The 13,046-nt window shown below is 43.0% G+C and overlaps 1 protein-coding gene across 1 annotated transcript in view; it reads left to right on the top strand.

Moving 5' to 3' along the window:
* TXLNG (taxilin gamma) overlaps positions 1–13,046 on the top strand; it is a gene marked incomplete at its 5' end in the record, with an annotated part of 68,440 nt that overhangs the window by 29,456 nt on the left and 25,938 nt on the right.

Here is a 13,046-nt window from a genome sequence, read left to right on the forward strand (position 1 = left end):
TGGCCCGGACCCGGTGGCTTAAAACTCACGCCGGGTGCGTGTGCGTGCTTGCCCAAGATCCCGAGAGGAGAACAGAGGAGAAGGGATTGTGGCATGGGGGGTGATTTCTCGCTTTCTGTCTTTGTCTCTCTCTGTCTGTCTGGAGAGCTCATGCGCCCTATGGCTAAATAAATAAATAAATAAAAACTCTCTCTCTCAAAAAAAGAGAATACTATATAAGAAATACTAGATACCATTAAGCGCCCAAACATCCAGATAATTCATATCCCAGAAGGTGAAGAAACTAGTAAGGGCATTGGTAATCTATTCCATGAAATCCTGCAAGAAAACTTTCCAAACCCAGAGAAGCATTCAAATGTTAAGACCCAAGAAATACAAAGGGCCCTACATAGAATCAACCCAAGAAGATCTTCCCCAAGGCACATTATAGCCAGATTGACCAAAACAACAGACAGAGACAAGATACTAAATTAAGCAAGAAATGTCAAGTTACTTTGAAAGGATATCCTATCAGGCTAACATCGGACCTCTCATTGGAAACAATGCAAGCAAGGAAAGAGTCAGAAAATATACTCAAATTGTTAAGTGAAAGACAATTTCAACCAAGAATACTGTACCTAGCAAGATTATCTTTCGTATGGGAAAAAAAGACAAAAACATTTTCAGATAAACAAAACTTGAAAGAATTTACTAATAACAGACCAGCCTTCCAAGAAGTGCTTAAGGGAGTGCAAAAATTGCTTTAAAACAAAACAAAACTCTGTTAAAAAATAAAAAAGGAATACTTGTTTAATTTTAATAATTATGATTATTATTTTCAATTTGATCAGAAAGAGAGAGAAAGTAAGAAAACAAGCTCCCAGGTCTGGGATTCAAACTACTGTCGGCCATGTGGGAGTCCAGTGCCTTAACCATCACACCACCTACTGACCCCAATTTTAGGGTATTTTTAAGTCTGCCTTTTCTTTGCTGTGTGCTCATGCCTTAGATGTCACTCAGTTGGTGTGTAGTGGTTCTTGTATTTAACTTTTCCTGAGGGAATTCTTGACATAAAGACTCTCACCATTTTAATTGAAATGACAAATTAGAGGTCTGTCAGGTGGTATGGTGACTAGGGATGCTGGACTCCCACATGGCCAACCACCGTGGTTTGAGTCTCGTATATGGCAGCTTGCTTTTCCCTTTCTCTCTCTGGTCAAATTTAAAAAAATAAAAAAATAAATGTAATTAAATAAAAAAATAATTCTTAAAAACAAAACAAAGAAACAGAACAAGAAAAAACTCACATTGGGCACGTGTGCATGTGTATCCAAGATTCCAAGAGGAGAATGTAGGAGGAGGGGATTACGGCGTAGCCATTGCCCGTGGGGATGATTTCTCCCTTTTTGTCTCTGTCTCTCTGGCAAGTGCACATAAACTATTGCAAAAATCTCTTTAAAAAAGGAGAGGGGGCGAGGCCAGCAGGCGATATGGTGGTTAAGGCACTGGACGGTCCCACATGGCTGACCACGGTTTGAGTCTCAGACCTAGTGACTTCCTTTCTCACTTTCCCTCTCTCTTTCTCTTTCTGGTCAAATTAAAATGAATGAATGGATACCAGCAGTTAACATAATGGCTATGTTGCTGGGCTTCCATGTAGTCAACTGCATTTCTAGTGGCTTAAACTCACGCCGGGCATGATTGTGTGCGTGTCCAAGATCCCAAGAAGAGAATGAAGGAAAAGGGATTGTGGCGTGGCCTTCCCCCCAGGGGGTGATTTCTCACTTTCTGTCTCTCTGTCTTTCACTCTCTGTCTTTCTGGGGAACGCACACTCCCTATAGCAAAAACCTTTCAAAAAAACAAAAAAAGAAGGAAAGAATGAATGAATAAAATTAAGTAAATAATTCTTTTAAAAAAGGAAAAAAAAATAAGTGACTATAACGTAAATGCTAAAATTAATGACTTTTCTGAAGCAGATGAATTATCACTCACAATTTTTATGTACTTTCATCTTTTTAAAAACATTTTAAATTGATTTGTTTCTTACTTGTTTCTTTAATTTTTAAATGTAATTAATTATTTATTTATTAATTTATTTTAATTCTACCAGAGAGAGACAGAGAGAGGGAAAGTGGGAAAGCAAACCACCAGATACAGGACTCGAACCATGGTTGGCCATGTGGGAATATCCAGTGCCTTAACCACCATGCCACCTGCTGATCCATTCTTTAATTATTTTAGTTCCTGAGGGAATGTGCATTCATCAGAGTGAGAGTGTACAGACACCCTCCAAGTGGGGCATAGTCTTACCACAGTGTCACACCTTCTCTTTCATTTCTCTATGCCATCAAGATTTTGGGCACACACGTACAGGTGCCCAGCATATTTTTTCAATCTTCTGGGGCCTGGATTTGAACCATGATTTGGACATGTGAGCTCTGGTTCTCTGTGCACAGGGCTTACCTATTGTGCCATAAGGCTGACCCTCATCTGTTCATTAAGCAGTTATTCCATATAATAAACCAGTACTTTTTTTCAGTGACTATCTCTAAAAAATAACTTATTTAAAATTATTTATTTATTTATTTATGAAAGAATGACAGTTACTTTCTCTTGGTTATAATGTCCCCAGTGGACAGTCCCAGTGACAGTGCATAGAATGCCGGCTCACTTGCTCTGCGGAACAGTTACGTGTGTCGCTGCAACAAGCACAGTGATGTAAGATGCTACTATCTCAGTAGGGCAGAAGAGAGTGAAAGCACAAGGGAAGTTTTCCGAATAATCCTAGGAAAAGGCTACTCCCTTAGTGGTCTCACTGCTGTATAACCTGTATACTCTACCTTTAACTGAAATGAGCGTCGTCTAAGAAGTAAAGCTTGAACATTTTCTGAAACTCCATTTCTTCTTTGAAATAGGTGGCATTCTGCCACCTGGCACCTTCTATTTGGAGCAGCAGGAAGCCCTGTACATCAATGAAAATGGCCTAAACAGTCACAAATGCAAATTAGGTGGGAGAGACAGTGTGGTTGGACTGCTGGCTTCAGGAAAAGAATGCTTCCATTGGCTGTGAAAGCTGGTCCCTTATTAATGCCATTCGTGTGTGGAGAATCATGCAAGAACTGGTGGACAAAGAAGATAAAAACAAAAGTAGGAGAAGAAAAAATTAGAAGAGGGGCCATTTGGCATGGTAGTTAAAGCGGCCATATTCCACATGGCTGACTGTGATTCGAGTCCCAGAACTGGCAGATTGAAAAATCATGCCAGACCTGTGTGTGTGCCCAAAGTTCCAAGAGGAGGGAGTGGTGGAGGAGAAGGATTGCAGTGTGACTGTCCCCCATGGGGGTGCTTTCTCACTTACTCTCTTTATCTCTCTGGTGAGGACATGTGCTTTCTGGCAAATTAAAAACAAAGTGGAGGGACCAGCAGGTGGTGTAATGGTTACGTCCCTGGACTTCCACATGGCCAACCTCAGGTTGAGTCCCGAATCCAGTGGCTTGAAACTCACAACAGTTGCGTGTGCCCAAAATCCTGAGAGGAGAATGGAGGAAAAGGGATTGTGGCATGGCCATCCCCCCTGGGCGAGGTGATTTCTTGCTTTCTGTCTGTCTGGCGAGTGCACGCGCCCTATAGCAAAAATCTCTCTTAAAAAAAGAAAGGAAGAAAGAGAAAGAAGGAAAGAAAGAAAGAGAGAGAGAGAAATGAAGACGAGAGTGAGAAACAGAAAAAGCAGTATAGAAGGTCAGCTTCCTGACCCAGTAAGGGGCCAGTAGACAGGCATGAATGGATTAGGAGAAGAGAGAGCTAACAGTCATCTAGGGCAGTTGCTCTTAAATTCACAGAAATCATTGGGACTTTTGTTAAAATGCACATTCTGATTCTCTAGTCTGGGTTGAGTCCTGAGAATATGTATTCTAACATATGATGATGATGCTGCTTCTGCCAGACCTTGGATCACACTCGAAGTATAAATGTCAGAGGGCACATGTGCATTGAAGAGAGAGAAAGCACCCCACAATGGGACCTGGTCACACCAGACTCCATTTCCTTCCTGTTCTCCGCACTGTCAGGATCCTGGACATGTGTGCATGCCCTTGGCTGTTTCCATGCCCACGGGGCTGGGACTCAAACCATGGCCAGCTGATAGCCATGTGCGATCTGGCTTCCTCTGCATATTGCCTAAAGTGCTGCGCTACAGGGCTAGCCCTGGGCTGTTTTGGGTTGTGATTTTTTAAATTTGTTGTGTTTTGCGGGTATGGTTATTGCTATGTTCATATTTTTATTTTAGAATTATTAATTTTATTTGTCATCATCTTTACTTATTAATTTGCCACATGGCATGTGTGCTCAACAGAGAGAGAGGGAAAGTGAGCCAGGTCCCGGACTTGAACCTCAAAAGGGGCCAGTAGACAGGCATGAATGGATTAGGAGAAGAGAGAGCTAACAGTCATCTAGGGCAGTTGCTCTTAAATTCACAGAAATCATTGGGACTTTTGTTAAAATGCACATTCTGATTCTCTAGTCTGGGTTGAGTCCTGAGAATATGTATTCTAACATATGATGATGATGCTGCTTCTGCCAGACCTTGGATCACACTCGAAGTATAAATGTCAGAGGGCACATGTGCATTGAAGAGAGAGAAAGCACCCCACAATGGGACCTGGTCACACCAGACTCCATTTCCTTCCTGTTCTCCGCACTGTCAGGATCCTGGACATGTGTGCATGCCCTTGGCTGTTTCCATGCCCACGGGGCTGGGACTCAAACCATGGCCAGCTGATAGCCATGTGCGATCTGGCTTCCTCTGCATATTGCCTAAAGTGCTGCGCTACAGGGCTAGCCCTGGGCTGTTTTGGGTTGTGATTTTTTAAATTTGTTGTGTTTTGCGGGTATGGTTATTGCTATGTTCATATTTTTATTTTAGAATTATTAATTTTATTTGTCATCATCTTTACTTTTTAATTTGCCACATGGCATGTGTGCTCAACAGAGAGAGAGGGAAAGTGAGCCAGGTCCCGGACTTGCACCTCAACTGGTCATGTGAGAGTCCAGTGTTTTAACCACCCCGCCACTTGCTGGCCCTGCTGTGTTCATTTTAGAATGTGGCACATGGAAGACCTGCTTAGTTAGTGATCTCTGTAGACTTGTACTGAACAAAGAAAAGATAAAATGTAGTTTCAGAAAATGTTCTAAAACTTTTATTTCTTGAGACGATGCTCATTTATACAGTAGTGAGACCACCAAGGGAGTAGCCTTTTCGCAAGGATTATTCTGAAAACTTCTCTTTTGCTTTCATTCTCTTCTGCTCCTCTGTGACAATAGCATCTTACATCACTTAGAGCAAGTGGACTGGAGTTTTGTGCACTGTCTTTAAGATTACCCACTGGAGGGAACCAGCAGTTAGCGTAATGGCTATGTCGCTGGACTCCCACGTAGTCGACTGCGGTTCGTGTCCCAGACCCGGTGGCTTAAAACTCACGCCGGGCGCGTGTGCGTGTGTGCCCAAGATCCCGAGAGGAGAATGGAGGAGAAGGGATTGCGGCGTGACCATCCCCCCTGGGGGGTGATTTCTCGCTTTCTGTCTCTATGTCGCTCTCTGTCTGTCTGGCGAGCGCACACGCCCTACAGTGAAAATCTTTCCCAAAAAAAAAAAAAAAAAAGATTACCCACTGGAGGGACCTCGTGGTCTCTACATTCACCATAGTACTTGCAGTCATGAAAGAAATCGTAGCATTGTATTAGGTCATTGATAAAGTCATTAACGTATTTTTAAAAGTATATATTTTTTTAATTCCATTTGTTGTTATTTTTTAATTGGACCAGAGAGACAGAGAGAAAGGGGAAGTAAGAAAACAAGCCATCAGGTCTAGGACTCGAACCGTGGTCGACCATGTGGGAATCCAGCGCCTTTAACCACCACGGTACCTGCCGGCCCTAACATATTTTTCTATGAAAAATGCATCATGGGAACCAGCAGTTAGCGTAATGGCTATGTCGCTGGACTCCCACGTAGTCGACCGTGGTTCGCGTCCCGGACCCGGTGGCTTAAAACTTACGCCGGGCGCGTGTGCGTGCGTGCGTGCCCAAGATCCCGAGAGGAGAATGGAGGAGAAGAGATTGCGGCGTGACCATCCCCCTTGGGGGGTGATTTCTCGTTTTCTGTCTCTATGTCTCTCTCTGTCTGTGTGGTGAGCGCACGCACCCTATAGCGAAAATCTCTCCAAAAAAATAAATGCATCATGACTTTCCTGACTGCCCAGTATTTTCAGGTGTGGATACCATTAACATGACCCTTAAACATGGTCCTTTAGTACTTGATAATGCTATTTGCCATTCCGTAGTCAGTCTGTGCAGATTAGTATAGTGCAATAATAACTGTTATTGTCTGGTTTGGTAGGTATGTTCTCCTTAATCCATCACAAATACTTGGCTATTTATCGTTGTTCTTTTAACTTTTAGATTCAACTCAGTAGTTGGATGGGGGAAAAATATCTCTGGGCATTTCGAAGAGGACTTCATAGATGCCTTTGAGGCAGAATTACTACCATCCTTGTGATTTTAATGTATCTTAAAAAGTAGTTATCTTGGGACTAGGTGATTGGACACTGGACTCCCACATGGCCCAACCACGGTTTGAATGCCAGACCTTGCGTTTTGCTTACTCACTTTCTGTCTCTCTCTCTAGTCAAATTTAAAAAACAAACAAAAAAATCTTTAATAAAAGTAGTTATTTCTGTGGAAACAAAATGAAATTTGATCCTCGTGCATCTGGTGGGTGAGGCAGTTAGATTCCACATGATCAACCTCGTGGTTTGAGTCCTGAGCCTAGTGGCTTGAGAAACACGCTGAGTGCCTGAAGTGTGCGTGCCCCAAGTCCCAAGAGGATGAAAAGATAAAGGAGAAGGAATTATAGCATGACTATTCCCCGTGGGGTGTGCTTTCTACCCTATCTTGGTGAGCATATGCACCCTGTGGCAAAAATTAATTTTTTTTAATATTTAGATATATTAATAGGTAAATGTTGTTTGGAACCTTAGGTTAAAGAAGGAATTTCTTTTTTTTAAATGTTTGCCATAGGGCATGTGTGCTTGCCGGAGAGAGACAAAGACAGAACATGAGAAATCATCCCCTGAATGATGACCACGCCACAGTCCCTTCTTCTCCATTCTACTTTAAGGATTTTGGGCACATGTACACATGTGCCCGGGGTGATTTTTCAAGCTGCTGGGTCCAGGACTGGAATCTAGGTTTGGCCATGTAGAATCCAGCCACCTGAACCAAGTGCCATCTGCTGGCTCAAGGAGGGATTTCTTTCTTTTTTTTTTTTTTAATTGGAGAGGTTTTTGCTATAGGGTGTGTGTGCTTGCCAGAAAGACAGAGAGAGACAGAGAGACAAAAAGTGAGAAATCACCGCCCAGGGGGATAGCCACGCCGCATTCCCTTTTCCTCCATTCTCCTCTCGGGATCTTGGGCACGCATGCACACGCACCTGATGTGTTTGAGCCACTGGGTCCGGGACTCAAACCACGGTTGACTACATGGGAGTCCAGTGACATAGCCATTACATCAACTGCTGGTCCCGCAAGGAGAAATTTCTTATAATACAGAAAGCGCTGTCAGAGAAAAGATTGTACAGATTGCCTTTATGAAACTAAGACTTTCTTTTTATCAAAGGCACCTTAGAAGATCATGAGAAGACATTACTAACTGTGGAAAACATGACCAGTGGAAGATTTGGTGTGAGGAATATATAAAGGGGGGCGGGCCAGCAGGTGGCGTGGTGGTTAAGGTGCTGGACATTCCCACATGGTTGACCATGGTTCAACTCCCCTGATGGGGACCTTGCTTTCTCACTTTCCCTCTTTCTCTCTGTTCTAACTAAAGTAAATGAATAAATAAATAAAATTAAAATTAATTCTTTTTAAAAAAAGGAATATATAAAGAATGCCTATAAATGAATTCAAAAAAAAGGATGGATAATCAGATGGGAAGCTGGGCAGGAGACATTAAAGAGACATTTTACAGAAGTAGAACAAATATATAATCTTTTTTTTTTTCTTTTGAAGAGAGATTTTTGCTAGAGGCTCATGCGCTCGCTTGAGAAACAGAGACAAAGAGACAGAAAGTGAAAAATTATCCCGCAGTGGGAATGGCCCACCACAATCCCTTCTCCTCCATTCTCCACTCAGGATTTTGGGCACACAGGCACATGGGCCCAGTGTGAGTTTTAAGGGGCCAGGTCTGGGACTCTAACCACAGTCAACTATGTGGGAGTATATCAACATAACCATTACGCCATCTGCTGGTCTCAGAACAAAGATATCTTAATGTGAAGTTCCATAAATATATAATGAAACATTAGTACTTTCATTATTATTATTTTAAAAAATAATTATTTATTCATTTATTTTAATTTGACTGGGGGGGGCGGGGACTGAGAAAACGAGAAAGCAAGCCACCACGTCTGGCACTGGAACTGGGGTTGGCCATGTGGGAGTGTCAGTACCCTTAACCACCATGCCACCTCTGGTCCCCAGTACTTTTATTATTTTAATTTGCCAGAAGGCACATGCACTCATTAGAGAGTGACAGAAAGTGAGAAAGCACTCACACTGAACAATCACACTACAATCTCTTCTCCAGTTCTCTCTCATTTTGGATGTTTGGACATACATTCACGCACGCACACCTGATGTAATTTTCAAGTCACTGGGTCTGGTACTAAGTGTTGTTGTTGTTGTTGTTTTTCTCGCCTTTTTAATGACTGAAACATACAACATCTAAAACCGTAACTTCTAGAAGAACCACTTGTTCTTGCCTGTCTTGTACCTCTCTTCAGGCTTGGAGTTTGCCTCCTGCTGAGCCTTGCATTTAAGAGCAGGGTCTCAGAAGACATCGTTGTTGATCACAGAATATCCAGGAGTACCTTGTGGGCACAAAGTGATTGTAGTTATAAACCTTCATAAAAGACTTGATCTTTGACGTCGTCATGATTTTCTTCTTACGCATGGCAGCTGTCACATTGCAGGGCTAGCAGTGAATTCCAGCCACAAGTGTGGCTGTAGGGGCAGTCTGAGGTGCCATCATCACTGTTCTCCACAATGATGGCTTTGTGTCCAGAGTAGCATCCGGCCAGCATCAGCACCACTTTTCCGGACTTCATGAGCTTGCCCATTTCAACAGTAATCACCAGGGCCTACCAAAAGAAAAGATGACTGCACCCACTAACCTTTCACCCCAGGCCAGGACTGGGTCTTGAACCATGCTGTCGAGTATGTGAGATCCAGCTGCCTTAACCACCATGTTATTGACTGACCCATCTTTTTTTTTTTTTTTTTAAATAGAGGATAAGAGAGAATAAATACGAACTTTTTTTTTTTCTTTTTTTTGAGAGGTTTTTGCTATAGGGCACGTGTGCTCACTTGAAATAGAGAGAGAGACAGAAAACGAACTCATCCCCCAGGGGGGATGGCCACACTGCAATCCCTTCTTCTCCATTCTCCTCTCAGGATCTTGGGCACACACACACATGTGCCCAGCATGAATTTAAGCCACTGGGTCCAGGACTGGAACCGCAGTCGACTACATGGGATTCTAGCGACATAGCCATTATGCCAACTGCTGGTCCTTGCTTTTTTTAAAAAAAAAAAAAATTATTTAACTTTATTTATTTTAATTTTACCAAGAGGAACAGAGTGAGTAAGAGAGATAGGGTAAGTGAGAAAGTAAGCTGCCAGGTCCAGGACTCAAACTGCTGTTGGCCATGTGGGAGTCTAGCACCCTTAACCACCATGTCACCTGCTGGCCCTGAACTTGTCCTTTTTGTATTAATCTCTGGTGAGCATTTGTTCCCTTTAGCGGTGGGGAAGAAAAAAGAGAAGAGCAAGGAAGGCTAGGTAACAGAGACATTATGCTACCCCAATTCTAATATATTTTACTTGCTGGCCCTTTATAGAAAAAGTTTGCAGCCCTCGATCTGTACCCACATGCCAGCCGTGTGGACAGGTCCTAGCCATATAATCCAGAGTTGTGCCATTCACGATGTTAATGTTACCCACATGGCACTATGTATTGGGCCACCAGGTGGCGAGGAGGTTAAAGTGCAGAATTTCACGTGGCCACATGTGTGGTTTTAGTCCTGGACCTAGTGGCTTGAAAATCACACTGGGCACATGTGTGTGCATGCGTGCCCAAAATCCCGAGAGGAGACTGGAGAAGAGATTCCGGCATGGTCATCCCCCTGAGGGGGTGATTTCTCTCTTTTTCTTTTTTCTTTTGCCTCTCTGGCAAATTCACATGGCCTATAGCAAAAAATAAAAATAAATAAAAATTAATGTACATTAAAGATTAAAATGGGGGCCAGGAGGTGATGTGGACATTAAGGTGACTGGCTCACACATGGCCCACTGTGGTTCAAGTTCCAGACCCGACAGCTTGAAAATCACACCAGGTGTGTATACATAAGTGCCCAGGATCCCAAGAGAATGGATTGTAGTATGACCATTCCCTCTGGGGGTGGTTTTTCACTCTCTCCCTCTCTGGCGAGTTCACATGCCTGTAGCAAAAAATAAACAAACAATGTTCAGTTCTTCAGAATCAGTCTTCGGCTGATAATGAAGAGAGCCAGATCACAGATCACGTGTGGCTGACTGTGTGGTTAAAATCCTGCCCCAGCAGCTTGGAAAACATGCTGGGCATGTGTGCATAAAAATCCTGATAGGATGGAGAGATGGAGAAGTGATTGTGGTGTGACCTGTCCCATTAGGTGTGATCTCTTCCCCAAGTGCATGTGTCCTCTGGCAAAACACACACACACACACACACACACACACACACACACACCCTTCAATTGCATTAGCCACAGTGAAGTCAACCGAACAAAAGATTTTTATAGGACTACGCATAGATGAAATAAAGTAATATACATAGGAAAGGAAAGGAATAATGAGCCCAGGGTTTGGGAGGGAGGGCATACAGAGGAATTCCATCCCCAGGTGGCGTTCAGGCTAGTGTGTGCAGAGCCCGCAGCCTCTTCACCCACACTGCTGCCCATGGTCCATAATTAGATAGCTTTACTCTTTTCCTTTATGACAGCATTGTGCAAAAACAGCCCGTTTTTTCCTGCAGGAATTTCAGTAAAGGTGTTACTAACTATATGTGTAGTGCCTGCAAGGGTGCTTGACATGTTTTGATAAGCCACCAGATGGCACAGTTGTGCTTGAAATTGTGATACCGCATCATTTCCTTCTTCAGTAAACGCTTTATTGAAAGGTCGGTAAGGGCTGCCATCCTATCTGTAAGTGTGGATCTAACCTTGAAATGGACTCGTTTGTTCCAAGTCTAAGCTCATGGTGATTCATGTCCCTCACAAAGAACTCAGGATGCTGTTTACTGAATTCTAAATTCTGGTGGCTATTTCAGTATGGTAGCCCGTAGTTTTTTTGTTTTGTTTTGTTTTGTTTTGATTTATTCATTTACTTCTGGGTTGAGGTGGAAGATATAGGGAGAGTGGGGAAACACCCCAAATAGGCTTTTCACATTATGATCTACCCCTAGTCTCAGCCGGCCTAGATCACCTAGTGCGCTCAGGGACATCCCAGGATATGAACCCTGTACCTTTCCCATGTGAGTCCAGTTGTATTACTGCTATGCTACCACCTGTCCCTGGCTCCATTTCTTTAGAAAAGTAAAAGTGGACAGTATTGATTTAATAAAGTGTCCCTTTTTTTTATTATTTAAGACAGATTTTTGTTATATGGCATTTGTGTTCACTGGAGAGACAGAGAGAAAGAAAGTGAGAAATCACCCACCAGGGGGATGGCCACACCGCAATCCCTTCTCCATTCTCTCAGGATTTTGAGCAAGCACACACATGTGCCTAGTGTGATTTTCAAGCTGCCTGGTTGAAGACTCAAACTGCAGTCGGCCATGTGAGAGTCTAGCATCTTACCTATTACACCACCTGCTGGCCCCATTCATTTTTTTTTCTTTTTGGAGAGGTTTTTGCTATAGGGCATGTGCGCTCACCAGAAAGACAGAGAGAAATAGAGATAGAAAGCGAGAAATCAACCCTCAGGGGGGATGGCCACACCACAATCCCTTCTCCTTTCTCCTCTCGGGATCTTGGGCACGCACACACACACGCCCGGTGTGAGTTTTAAGCCACCAGGTCTGGGACTTGAAACGCGGTCAACTACATGGGAGTCCAGCGACATAGCCATTACACAAACTGCTGATCCCCCAACCATTTTTTTTTAATAAGAAAAAAATAGACACAAAGCACAACAAATATTTTATATTTGGATTTCAGCAGGGCTTTTAACAGGTGAGAAGTAATCCAGACAGAAATTTATCCAGAAAATAGCAGTTCAGGGCCTGCCTAGGTTCAGAACCACGTCAGTCCCAGCCATCCACATTAGAGTAAGTCTTATCTAGAACACTGCTTCATTCATTATCCAAAGGGTTAAGCCCAGAACTCTTCGGGTATTGTTGCCAGTGGGCCTCATAAAATTTCTGGGGTAAGAAGTATCCAGTGAAAGGGTATGGAGTCCACCCTGCCTTTGAATCATTGCACTGGAACTAGGAAGAGCTGTGATCAGTGCCTGGAGTCTGGCAGGTTGGCAAAGTCACTCCCTCCCACCCCCACTCCAGGGTGTGGCAGATCAGTATAGATAGTGGCTATTAGGTTAAATCCCACGTCACTCTGTGCTAATGATGGACTCCTGAGCAACTTATTAATGTCTCTGGATACATATATTTCTGATATAAAAGTTGGATACTAAAGCTAAACTTGGAAAATAAAGGGTTGTGGAAATTACACATTAAATTCATCTAAAGGGGAAAACAAAAAGATTAAGATTTTTTTCTCCTCCTCCTCAAGTTTGCTTATGTTCCTGTTACAACTGGAAGAGAGAAGGTTGGCACAAAACAAATCAAGCAGAATATTACACTGCAGTACTGGGGTTTGCACACATGTGGTCTGTAGCTCTTCCTGTACTTCTTCCAGCTGTAACTTTCAGGGTTTTTACTGTATTTCCTAAATGTGAAGTACTCGTTCATTTTAGCTGGA

Source organism: Tupaia chinensis, unplaced genomic scaffold (genome assembly GCF_000334495.1).
Source record: "Tupaia chinensis unplaced genomic scaffold, TupChi_1.0 Scaffold000567_1, whole genome shotgun sequence".
NCBI classification, from domain to species: Eukaryota; Metazoa; Chordata; class Mammalia; order Scandentia; family Tupaiidae; genus Tupaia; species Tupaia belangeri.